This window comes from Lissotriton helveticus, chromosome 10 (genome assembly GCF_964261635.1).
Source record: "Lissotriton helveticus chromosome 10, aLisHel1.1, whole genome shotgun sequence".
Taxonomy (NCBI): domain Eukaryota; kingdom Metazoa; phylum Chordata; class Amphibia; order Caudata; family Salamandridae; genus Lissotriton; species Lissotriton helveticus.
In genome coordinates, this window is record NC_136071.1 from 123,224,001 (window position 1) to 123,237,516 (window position 13,516).

Genomic DNA, 13,516 nt, shown 5'->3' on the forward strand with positions numbered 1-13,516 from the left:
GTCTAGGAGATCAAGGGGAAATAGGGAATGGGGGATCTTGGGTCTGCTTAGAGTCTGCAGGGGAGTGGATTAATGGTGATGACCAGTGCGTTTAGGGGTCGAGGTGTGCTTTCCCCCCCCCAGACAGTGGTTTGTCAGTGGGGCTGCTGAAACTTCGAGGGGAGAGTGTTAACTGGGTCAGGTGCTAGCTATGACGTGGGCTGCAGTCTCTGCGCAGACGGTGGGGAGTCGCTGTGGAAGGTGCTCTCTGCATAACCAATAGGGACAGGAGGAGAGAGCCTTGGTGAGGGGAGAAGGTCCGGTTTACCCTGAAAGCAGCTAGTATAGGGACCCGGGGCATGAGGTTGTCTCCCGGTTTTGTGTCAGGGAGTGACTCACCTATGCCTATTTCCGGATGTTCCTGAGGTTTGGGTTGAGCATACAGCGCACCGTCCTGGTGTTCCGCCAGTTAGAGTCCTGGGCATCGGATTGGATCAGAAAGAGTTAGGGGATCCTGATAGGCCGGTGGCTACAGGGGAGGATGACGGTGGCAGGTGGTAGGCTCCCGGACTTGTGGCAAGCGGGACTCGCCTGCACCTCCTTCAGTTCATCGGGCGGAGGTCTGTACACCTCCTTCAGGTCAACGGCCATAGGCCAGCCCCCCTGCTTGCGGCAGGCGGGTCTTGCCTGGACCTTTTTTTGAATGATCCCAGCCAAGATGTGTCCCAGCGTTTCTGGTCAAACCGCCATTTTAAAGTCAGGCTCAGAGGGGCACCAGTTGTGGGCTCCGATGAGACGAGTTGTCTTCACTGAGAGAGGTCAGGGGGAGGAGGGAGCCTCCATGCCTTGTGATATGTTGTGAATCACCTTCAGGATGACCCCAGAATGTCGTTGCTCCCTTGCGTTGACTTCAGGGTGCCCATTGAGTGCTTGTCGCCACAAGTTTCACGGGGAGTTGTCTCGATTAGGCCACCATTTTGAGATCAGACGGAGCGGGGGGTTTGAACAGGGTGATCACGAACTGAAACTAAGTATCTTGGAGAGATGGCAAGGGCAGGAGACCGTCTGCGGTCATTGTTGCCAGGTGATGCACCCCTGTGCCATGTTCAGAGTGCCCCTTGTGTGCATCCAGCTCTGAGTGTCCTGTCTATCTGTCTATGATTTTCTGCCATTTTGAGGACAGGCGGGACGGGGGGATCAGGGCAGGAGCTCCGGTTTCGGTTGTGGCCTTCTCAGTGGGAGGCCAGAGGCGGGAGACAGTGCCCAGACTTGTGCCAGGTCGTTGCACCCCCGTGCTCACTTCAGGCTGCCCCCGCGTGCTTTGCATGACGTTCCCGGCCGGCTGGGTGGCTTTGACCGCCATTGCTGAGACAGGCGGCATGGGAAGAGAGGGTAGGAGCTCCGTTACTAAGAATGGTTCAGCCCAGCGAGAGGCCAGGAGAGGGAAACAATCCCTAGGCTTGTTGGCAGGCATGTTACCTTTGTACCTATTTCAGGATGCCCAAAGCATGCTTACAGCCGGGGGTATCCGGCGAACTGTCCTGTCTAGGACGCCATGTTAGGTCCAGGCGACGCGGGTTCGGTCGCGTCCCGCGTTTGACTCAGCTCCGCGATCCCGCTGTATTTAACCAGTGGGTCTGCTTGGTTGCAGCCTGTGTCCGGTGTCGACTCGGTACTCCAGCGGTTCCGGGCGAGGTATCCTTTGATCTATGGAGGACAGGGAGGTGCCGTTCAACACGGAGGCAGCAGTTGGCAGCCAGAGAGAGAAATGGCGATGCTCCACGTCGTCCCGGCTCGATTCAGGCTTGTCCTGTTTTGGAGGCTCTGGATGTTGGTGAGTACTCAGGCTTCATGCCACGGGTGGGATGGAGGGCAGAAGAGAGAGCTCTTTAAAGGTGATTGTTCCTTGATTTCAAATGTTGAACAAAATAGCTAGGACAGCTCATGGCCATAATAAGAAACATATTTTAAAACAACCTGACTTACCTGGATAGAGAGATTTAACAGTATTTATCCAAGAGTGATAAAAGAAAATCACGACTTGAATTGTTTTTTATTATGATTTACTATCTCTGAATGTATTAGTGATGTTCACAGAAGCCTTGACTTACTAAACTTAAAAAGGAAAGAGAGAAATATTGGTGTGTTGCAGCTCAAACTTCAAAGATAAAAATAGGTGTTTGGTAACGATCTGGTCCACGGACATCCCTCGCCAATGTTGATTGAGTTATGTGATGGAGAGGATGTATTGCCAGGAAAGTTGGGAATTGAAATGATTGTACAAACATAAGCAATGTCAATGCACAATTATGCTTTGCATTTGTTTTTTACTGAATTGTCAATAAAAAGATTCAGAAAAAAAAGAATGTAAGCATGCTTTTGGATAATTTCTGGAACAATATTAGATAATGCCATTTTGCCAAGGTGAAAAAAGCATAAATTAAGTTGATGCTTTTGAAAGGGATTGCACCTTTAAATTGATATTTTGTTTCAAATTATATGACTATGAAAGCAGTACTTTCTGGTTGATTTTATGCATAAATGAGCACAGTTTTTTATTTGTTTTTTTCAAAAAGGAACAGCTATTGTTAGATTCCTGCAGGTGAGGAATGTTTCCTTGAAATGTACTGAATATTACAAAGGTGGAGATGAAAGTAGCATTGTGGAGATGCTAAACATTGAATTGACTCAGGGAAATAAATAATACTGAAATGAAGATTATAACTTTGAGAAATTGTGTTTGGATCTAGCTTGCCATTAAAAAGTGCAAACAGATTTTAGATGTATGATTCACTCACAGAGCCTTTTACAATTGAGGTCCAATTTATCTCAGGAATGAAATTAGGATCTATCTTCCCACTAAAATGCTGAGCTAGGCCTCCTCCAAATTAGTTGTGCTGCCTAAACTTCAAAAAGGCCTGGCTAGACAGTGGTGTTTTCTCTTACCTTTTCATCTATGCTCTGGACCAGATGATCACTGGCACCTAAAAAGTACACCTGATGCTACCTTATTTGAGAAAAAACTAAAAAAAGACAATTTTTTTCTTCATTCCGTCTTACACTTAGTGTTGCTGATCCCTACTTTCTTTACTTTCTTTAGTGCTAGGATGCTTCTTTGTTAGCATAACTACATTTTCCATGAAGTCACATAACTCTCACACCCATTTTGAAGTTATTGAGTATAAATTCTGCAGAGTATAGTTGGGAGGCACACAAGATACATTGTTGTTGCAACGATGACCTTGTTGTAGAAGTTGATGGAAAACGCTGGTGATTGTTTGTGAACATGTTTTGAAGGGACAGACGTTTAAACGTAATACATAGGAGTTGCACTAGGAACCAATTGTATTTTTGGATACAAACTCTATGTTTTAAAGCTCTGTTTCCGATTTATCCTTAAATGGGTATACCTCTCGTGGTGGCTGCTAGCAGGGAAAGTGGTGAGGCAGCGCGAGGGGCAAAATCAAAGAAAGCGTACTTGCCACCTCACCGTCTTGTTGCTCCTCACCTCCTGATGCACAGGCTCCCAAACTCCCCTGTGTCAATCCAGACGCTGCTCTTATGCTGGTATAACCCAGCATGAGAGAAGCGTAGTGATTGGGCGGAGCTGGCTGGTTTTACGCTCAAACAGGGACTCGGAGCCTGTGCCTGGAAATATCACACTGTGTGGCTTTTCATTGCCTTGTAGATATGGTGTGAGGCAAGACAACTCAAGTTGATGTATTTTCTCACACTACGATGGGGAGGCATGCCATGGGTGTTACTGTGGGTGTTCCCACATAACACCCATGGCATTTGACACATTGCAAGATTTACAATGTTCTGTAAACCTGGGAATGTGTCAAAAGGCTATGCCTCAACATGGGAGGCATATGGGAGGCGCAAGGAGGAGAAATAACTTTATTTCTCCTCGTTTCTTCCTCTTTCTATGTGTGCTGCATTTAGCAGCACACACAGATGGAGGAAGTGCCTCCATTCATTGTTTTTGTGCAGGAAGGTGTGCCTTCCTGCACAAAAGAAATCATTTGCACAAGGCAGACATCCTTGTACCATGATGCAAGGCTGCTTGCGTTGGTGCATGGCGGGAAACAACCTTTACAACGCAACTTTTACAACGCACTACCATTACAACAAAACTTTTACAACGCAACATCCATTACATAGCATGCCATTACAATGCAACCATTACAACGCATGACACTATAACGCATACCATTACAACGCATGTCATTACAATGCAGTCATTACAACGCATACCATTACAACGCATACCATTACCATCCAACACTTACCCTACTGTTGCACCCCCTGGAGTTAGAATAGTAATTTTTACCCCTACACTATCCAACACTTACCCTACTGTTGCACCCCCTGGAGTTAGAATAGTAATTTTTACCCCTACCCTATCCAATACTTACCATACATTCAATGTATTGTTATGCGTTGTAATGGTATGCGTTGTAGAGGTAGTATGCGTTGTAATGGAATGCGTTGTAAAGGTAGTTTTTAAAAATTTGTTGTAATGGTAGTTTTTAAAAATTAATTGTAATGGCATGCGTTGTAATGGAATGCGTTGTAATGGATGTTGCATTGTTAAAAATGCGTTGTAAAGGTGTGCGTTGTAAAAGTATGCGTTGTAACGTCATACAACCGTGCATGGCAGCCAATTGGCCACCAGCGCAGGAAAAGAGGGCAGGAATGTCCCGTATCTGATAGATAAGGCACATGCCTTCCCTTTCCTTTGCTGCAGGGCAGTGCAAAGGGAAGGCTTGTGGCGCGGCCCTACACCAAAATATTGCAAATGAGGCATATAGTGAGGGCTTTATTGTTTAAAAAATGTAAGTATTGCAGAAAATAGCGCATTCAAACATGTGAATGACTGCAAGCTTGGAAGCTAAGAAAGGGTTTTGATGTAAAGATTACAGTATAAAAGGAGGCAGATTTTAGCATGATAAGCCAAATGTGGCACATATCTGAATGGTGCTTCATCGCCATTTTTTTCAATTTCTATTTGTGCTCACTGCTACAGCATGGTAATAACGACACCTAATTGTGGACTTGGAGCAAAGCACAATTACTTCACATAGTTGTTCCCTTGTGTTGATAAAATACCTTTTATCTGTGATTGCTTTCAGGTTACAACCAATTAGAAGATGATTTATGGCACCTTTTGTAGGTGTACCATTTTGCTAGATTTTGAAGATTTGTTCATTACAAAATTACAGTCCAAGAAGCAGCATATAATAAAATGTAAGATTTAATGTGCCAAAGTCATCAGCACACAGACAAAGGCCATGACTTCCCCTTTGGAACAGAGACAAAGGCTTTCAGTGTAAATATGTTAGATCATTATCTACAGTGTTTTGCTCTTCTGGACCAACTTTATGAACATGGAAACTCCTAGTGACCTCAAAGAGGTTGGTCTTAGTGAATCCTAAACATATGGCATTCTAACAAATACAATATACTGATCTAATCATTGACTTCTGCCCCTCATGGACTCAAGCTGGCACGATTGCTGTTTATTTATATATGGGAGGTTCCTCCATTTGTGTAACATACAGTTACCAAAATAGGAATGCAAGGCCCACAGTCCCACAGAAAAAGGCCCGAGGGTTGATGGCAGTGCAACACCAACATTACTGCCAGCTGAACCTTCTCTCTGATCCGCGTCCCTTTTGGAGTAATTAAACACAAAGTAATGCAGCGCTGTTTACATGGGCACCAGCCCAACGTTCAAAGACTAAATGATCTGAACACAGTTTACTGCTTTGCTACTATTAATGTAGGTACTAAAAGGAAATGGAGCACTTATACATAGCAGGACTTCAGCTAATCTGTTCTTTAATCAAACCTGTATCATTGTTACAGGGTATAGAGAAATGTATGTCCCCACACTACAAAAAAAGCTAAACCAAATCCCACAGGGTTGGGTTAGTCTCTGTAATGTATACATCTTGACATGCCTTGTGAAAGTCTCTTTCCTTCATAACCAAACATAATGTGTACACTTTCAAATACAGTCTATAACATTAGGGCCAAGATTTACAAAGATTTAGCATCAGGTTTGCATTACTTTTTTAATCAGACCCAATAAATGATCCATGTTAGTATTTACAAAGTGAAAAAACAAAACAGGAGGTAACCCTTAGACCCAGTCCAGACCTGGGTAGTTATATGTAACAATACAACAATGTCTCAGCCGGTGATCATTTAGTAGGCAAATACATAAAGAAAACAGTTTGATTGTAATGGGCAGGAAAGACAGGGAGACCAAAATAATTGAGAAGAAAACATATTTTAGAGATTGATCTGCATTTAGATAGTTGAACGAATAGCAGCACTAAAATACATTGTATGCAAGTATAACCCAAGCAATTGGTGTGCACAAACAAGAACGTGCTCGTGTAGGAAGTGAACGGCGCAAGTGACACGTAAACAAAAGTGAAACAGCGAAAAAGAAGCAACAAGTAAAAATTTAGAAGAATGATAATAAAACAGTATATAATTAATTCTCAAAGGTTTAACTGTTTTTGGTGGAGATGTGCTGAATGGTCAATGGCGTTTCGACCTGTACAATTTCAGGTCGTCATCAGAACCGGGTTACGGAAGTTCAGTCCGTGCTGTATAGAGGAAAAAAAAGGGGGAAAGAGATAAGAGTGGAGAAGAACAAGAATAGGAAAGAAAGGCTAACAGCAATTAATTACAGTTACCTGTGTGGATGGTAGCGGGAAATCCATGTAGACCGAATAAAGCAGTTAAGGAATGCAACGGTAGGCTGAGTATAAACCTGAGGAGGAAATAACGTAATTATCACGCTGTAAAGTGAGGTAAAAGGACAGAAGTTGAATCAACTTCAGGAAAAATGGTGAATAAGGGGAAGTCCGGGTTGGTAGTATAGAGGGCTTACTGCGTCCGAACCAGAGCAATCACGTCAACGGAGCGCGTTCAGAACACAGTTAATGCCTGCAGCGGTATGTGAGCAATCCAAGGGAGGTGTATCGGTTCACCCAGGCACGAGAGCTGTACAAGACAGGTCCACGGCTAGAGAGGAAGGAGAAGGCCTGTGGGGTTAGAGATAAAGGGGAAAAGCAGGGGCAGACTTATACCTGGTGTTGGGATTGGCTGCAATTCAGTAGAGATTTCACAGGAGGTTCCAAGGATGGATCCCGGGGCACATGTGGCAAAGGCCAAATTAAGAGGACTGCATAAAGCAGTGCTGCGACTGTAAATAAAGGCGGGGCAAGACAAGTTAGGTAGGGTCACCCAGGGCGAGAAAAAGTGCAACAGGAAAGGGCGAGTATCCATACCTTGTGTCAGCCAAATTTCCGAGATCGTCAGGAATGAAGCCTGGAGGTTAGACACCCAGCATGAGCTGGAGACTAAGCCTGAGGGGATCAGGTTTGGGCCATGTTCGAGGATGTGACTCGTATTAGGAATGTAACAAGCAGAGAACCTAGTAGCTCAAGGGAGGGCAAGGAGAACTCAAAGTGAACATAGAAATTAACTGGACTGAGAGGAGTGAATGAATTGTACACTCGTCGGGACCCTGGGGGGATCACAGAAGTAATGAGAAGGGGGAGCAGGATCGAGATAGAAAAAGGAATAGGGAACGAATAACGTGACTATGCAAGGCAATTTTTCATGTTTAGAAAACAGCCATAATATTTAAAAGTACAAATAATGTATTCATTTAGAGTGATGATACCAAGCGCTGTCACAACAGGTATATACAATATTATGAGATGATATACAGTGAATAGTGAAGGAGGGGACGATTTCAGCAGTTTGTTAAATCACAATAGCAAAATCCTTACTAATAAATACATGCTGAGTGAAGGGATTCCAAATGTTGTCAACACCAAAACAAAGCAAGAGCTAAATATACAGTATTTTATACAATGAAGGTAGTACATATCAGTAATGGTATGTAGAGAAATAAGAGGAAGACGGAGCATGTACTCCATTCATGTAAAGTATATCATCCTCATGACCTAATGAAACAGCACAATGCTCTGCCTTGCATTACTTTGCCTTTATTGGAAGTAGGTAGAATGTAGGATATGATACCCTACTATATAATTCCTGGTAGCAATCAGCAAAGGTCTCTGAAATCATGATCAAGTCTACGATTAAGTCATTGTCTACTGTGCAAATCTTAGCGGGATTATCCTGGAGAATACTTCTTCTTACGAAAGCCAGTAGAGTAATTTACTGATTTATTTCTGTTTTCTTACAGCCTGTATCTGGAAGGGACAGCTGCTATTTTTGGCATATCTGGCATCCTCTGTCTAGATAAGGTCAATTTATTGGGCATGAGATGGGGTTAGCAGAGATCCTCCGTACAAGCCACAAAACCTGAGATTCTAGTGTTACAATCTCATCATCCCTGTCACGCTCCATGCCTCTTGTCACTCCAAAGGCCACGCCCCTAAACACACTTTTGTATACATTTCAGAGACTGATTGGGAAGGATACAGATGAAACCTTATGATCAAAGTAGTCAACTATGCCTAGCGTTGAGTATCTGTCATGGATTCATCTCTGAACCAATAGACATTTTGGTGCCACGTATCTCTCTGGCCCATTCGAGGTCGTGTAGAAGCATCACATTCGAGCATGGTTGCATACCTGCGATGGTGGCATAAAGAAATAATCAACTCTAGAGCTTCATCAATGCGAGGTTGAGATGTGTTTAAAGTGCATGTTGTGTGGGTGCCAAACTCACCACACATCGTCTAGGACCAGAGACAACACCTATTTACAGCTGGGGTTCTAGCAGTAGCAGAAGTGGAGGTGGTGTCTAAGGATTTGTCCAGAATGGCATTGAAGTAGTTTTGTATAATCAATATGCCCACTCAGGCTTGTAGGAGCATTTCAAAAAAGGTTTTTTAAGTACAGCTTATCAGCATGAGGGGTACATACAAGCTACATATTGCCCATGGGCAGTATTCCAGTGAACCTTCAATAAGGATGAAATGACCCAGTCCATCTGTGCGTGTCCTCGATCTCACTAGAGGAGGGTCTTGTGTAAAAAAATTGCAACTCATCTGGAGCCCCAAGTGAAAACAGAATGGAATGCCCTTGTGTCCCAATATCTTCCCAGAAAGGTACATTTTGTGCTCAAAAGGTGGGTTTCCTGTAGGAGGCTAACTTCCAGGACCAAGTTTTTGAAATGCTGCTGTACTGTCCCTCATTCAATCCTGTCCAGGAGCCCATTGACATTCAACATGATAACTTTAATCTGCCTGTGTGAACTTGTATGCATGAAACTGTTATAGATGCATTCAGTTTTAGCGCTGAATGCTGTGTCACTGTGTGCCATTCTTCATAAATAGAAACAACACAGAAAACATTGTTGTTGTCCTAAACTCACCCCCACTGCACAGTTCCCACCCTGAAGCATCTATCATCTGAACATTTACAACCACTGAACAAAAAACAAAGTAAATTCAATAAACTTTAACTCAGTGCAACTAAGCAGGGCTGCTATCTTTGGAATTATCTGTAAACAGTCGGTATTCAGCCAGGTTTCAGGGCTTTTATGGAGGGTGAACTTTGATGTTTTTCATTTTTCAGGCTGAGAGATTTTCAAATAATGGGGCATCTCATTATTATGGATCTTTCTTCGATTGAGGCATAAGGGAACCATCTGGTTCTTGCTGGGGGATCTTTGAAGATGAATTAAGCAGCAGAATCCAGAGTAGGACTTGTGTCGTTGAGTAATTTTTTATCAATGGCTGTGTGCACAATGGTACGGAGTCTCAACTTACATCCTTGTCTCACAGATAGTCAGTCAAAGATATAGGGCATAGAAGATGTATCGTTGAATTTATTTGTGTCTATAAATGTTAAGCTTTCAGTGCTTTCTAGAATTTGTGGCTTCCTCATAAGCGATGAGATAATGCCTATCCTCCTGGACTTGACTAGGAGTCTGCTACCTCCTACTGTGATGGTGGTGCTGACTGGGGATTCTACTGACAGTGACAGGTCTGGCATTACTCTGAGGTTTTGACTTGTTTCAAGTCTGAGTAAAAGTGCTATCAAGCAGTGAGGGAGTGCCTAATATAAGGGATAAAGTACCCCTCTCGTGCATAGTAAGGATATTGCAAGTTGCCGAAGAGTACCGTAACCACATAGAGGAATAAGGCTGAAGGCCGAGTTTTTTAATACGGTTATGGAACGTCGAGGTGACTTGCAATGTCCTTATCATGTGCACCAGGGGGTACTTTATGCCATATAACAGTGGCGGCTCCTCCGCCGAGCCACAGGAGCGTCACCTCACTGCTAGTTCATCAGTACACAAAAGAAAAAGAAAATGATAATAATGTAACATTATTATAATTTTATTTTTCTTTGCAGAGCTTGGACACAGGTGGGGGCAGGGTTGGGCTCTGTGACGCCAAACAGAGTGAGGAGTGGTTTGCGCTCCTCTAATGCACTTGAGAGTTTGGCCAGCCCTTTAGGCCCGGCCAAACTGTCATGCACACTTGGAAGGTTCTCCATTGGACTGTGTTGCACAGCCCAGTGGAGAACATGCCCAGCCTCCCCAGGCAGAGCCTGAGCATCCAAACAAGACACTCAGATCACTCACGACGCTACTCCTGCAGCGTCGTGATTGGCTGGGAGAGCCTGGAAGCATGGGTGCTTCCACTAGATCGTGAGGAAGAGGACGGAGCAGAGACAGGCTGCAGCGCGGAGGTGGAGGAAACAGTTTGTTTATTTTTTTTACTATCATTTTGTTTGCAATCCCCCCGCTTCCCCCTACCCCACCACCACTGTTCCGAGGCAGCCGCCACTGCCATACAATACATAGTCACACCATCACCTTTCCTACAAACCACTAAAAAGCCTTGGTGCAGAGCTCTTTTTTATGAAAGACCAAGCATGTTTGCAAACATGAAGGATACAATTACAACCTTTAGTGCAAAATTAAACACATCAAAAACATGTTAAATATTTATTGCAAACAGATGTTACAAACAGTTCAATACATATCAGTTTTTTTTTTAAACATAAAGATGCAGTAGCTCATAAATGTGTAGAAACATGTACAAAGGTTCTAGTTTTACTCTAACTATCCAAGGAGTTCTAAAAATAAACATACTCTCTGCTTGTCATTGCAAGCTAGAAAATTCGAGAAAAAAGAAAAGAAACATTCAGTTTTCTTTGTTAAACAGCTGCTTCAATTATACTTTGTGACCTGTCCTGCCTTTCATCTCGGCAGCTGGCTCTGGCAGCAGGCCTTGCAACATCAGACCTGGGGTGTAATAACATATAATAGTTGAGTTCTGAGTTATTTTCTTTATATTCGGTAAACTGGGTGCTGATTATTTAAGGGATTAAAGTACCACCTGCTATAGATAATAAAGGTATTGCAAATCACATAAGAGGTGCATAACTATATAGAGTAATGAGTCTGTAGACAGAGTTCCTTTATAAGGTTATGGAACTCCCAGGTGACTTCCAATATTCTATCATATATTCCAGGGGATACTTGATTCCATATGATACATGATTGCACCACCAGCTTTCCCACCAAACACTTAAAACCTTGGTGCATAGCTGTTTCATGTGAAAAAGCAAAGCAAACATGAAGAATGTAACAAAAAACTCTAGTGCAAAACACATCAAAAACCTTTTAGATTTTTGTTACAAACAGATATTAGAATCGGTTGACTACAAGTCAGGTTTTTTTGTTTTTTTTGCTGTAGTAGCTTAGAATGTGTTTAAAGATTCTAGCTTTTCTCTGGCTAAGGAGTGTAAATAATACACATATTCTCTCTGCTTGTCATTGTAAGCTATTAAAATAGAGCAGAAGAAAAGCAATGTCATTTTTCATTGCCTTAAACAGCTGCTTTGATTATGCTCCGTGACTTGCCCTGCCTTTCACCTTGGCTGCTGGCTCTGGCAGCAGGCATTGTGACTTTAGAACTCTACTAAAATAACTTATAATGGTCGAATTCTGACCTCTTTTCTTTATTATTGGCAACTGAGTGCAACACTAGTCGCCGATTATAAGGAAATTATAGACACACATTTATACAGGGATTACAGAATCCCATGTATTTTAAAGACCTTGTGTTATTTTTTTTATTTTTATCCATCCACCCCTGGATGATGGAAGGAGGCTTTATGTCGGTGTTTGTGGCAACGACTGCTTTTAGATTATCGCAAATCTGCCTCATATGAGTGGAAAGATATTGGCAGAAGCTAAGGAAAGGGGTATCTCCTACCGATAGAGTGAGGAAGTTTGCTATTCTTAGTCTTCATGTGATTGTGATGACTTTTTCTTTGAAGATGTCAATCTGGTAGGATTGATCTTCTCTAAAGTATCCTCAGCACGACAATGATTTTTCCTGTGTCATGTTCTAAATGCTTTTTGGGACTTGAGAGAGCTGATATACTATCTCTCATATGTGAACCTTCTGAGCCTGAACCTTTTTTAGAGCAGAAGAGGGTGGCTGTCTCCTCTGGGGTTATTTTGATTGCACAGTTTTATGAGGAGTGGAGGGTGCCTGTGTGTGTCTAGTGGTCTCTGTGGTGCTTTGGAAAGAATATACTGAACCTAAATGTCAAGAAGGTTTTAAGATGAAAATTGAAAAAACATTCATCCTTGTCTTCACAAGGGTGTACGGATTGACAGGATGTTGGTGGGTATCAGCACATAGACAAACCAGAGTACACCAATCAGATTGACTATGTAAAGTTGTATCCCAGCTGATTATATTAAGTTTACTGTATGTCCTTAGTCGTGTGTGGGACCTTTGACAATTTGGCTAAAGCCGCATAGAAAAGTGACGATCTGTAGATGTAGGGGCAGGAACTATGAAGCCCAGGTTCTCTATCCAGGTTTGAGGCACCAGGATCAATCGCCTAATTCCAGTCATCCTTAATATTTCAGGAAGAGAAGATTCCACAAGATTAAATCAGTATTTTGAAGGTACCCTACAGAGCATTCAGAATTATGTTAAGTTTACTAGCACCCTCTCCAGCCCAGAATCTTGAAGGCAGAAAATATGTGCCTGTGGCTCCAACAGTACCACCAACCACAAACGCTGCACAAAATTGGAACCTCCTCTTTCTTGACATTTGTTATTAGGCCCAGCCCAGACTCTGTTTCTGCTATTTTGCATGCCTGTGATAAAAACAATTCTGAAATTAAAAATACCTTCACAGGTAAATACCTATGGGGGCTTTGGGTCAGGCCTCTTCATTCATTGGTCTACTCTGGAGTGATTCACATTTTGCTTACACCCATCTCAGCATACAACATAGGGTCTCTTGCACTGTGAGTGATGCCCTTTTTTTCTGAGTTCATTAAGGACATTTTTGTTTGCCAGGACCAATTTTTTATTTTTAAAATGTGACTCAACACACCAACCAAAGTTGTTGCAATGTGTTACATCAAAGTGAGAGTAAAAACCTGCACTATATCTGCTCCGATAGGGCACTGTTTTTCTATCCCCCAGCACTATTGCACTTAGGGTTGCCATAGACCAATGTCCACACTCTTGCACCACAGTGAAAAAGTGTA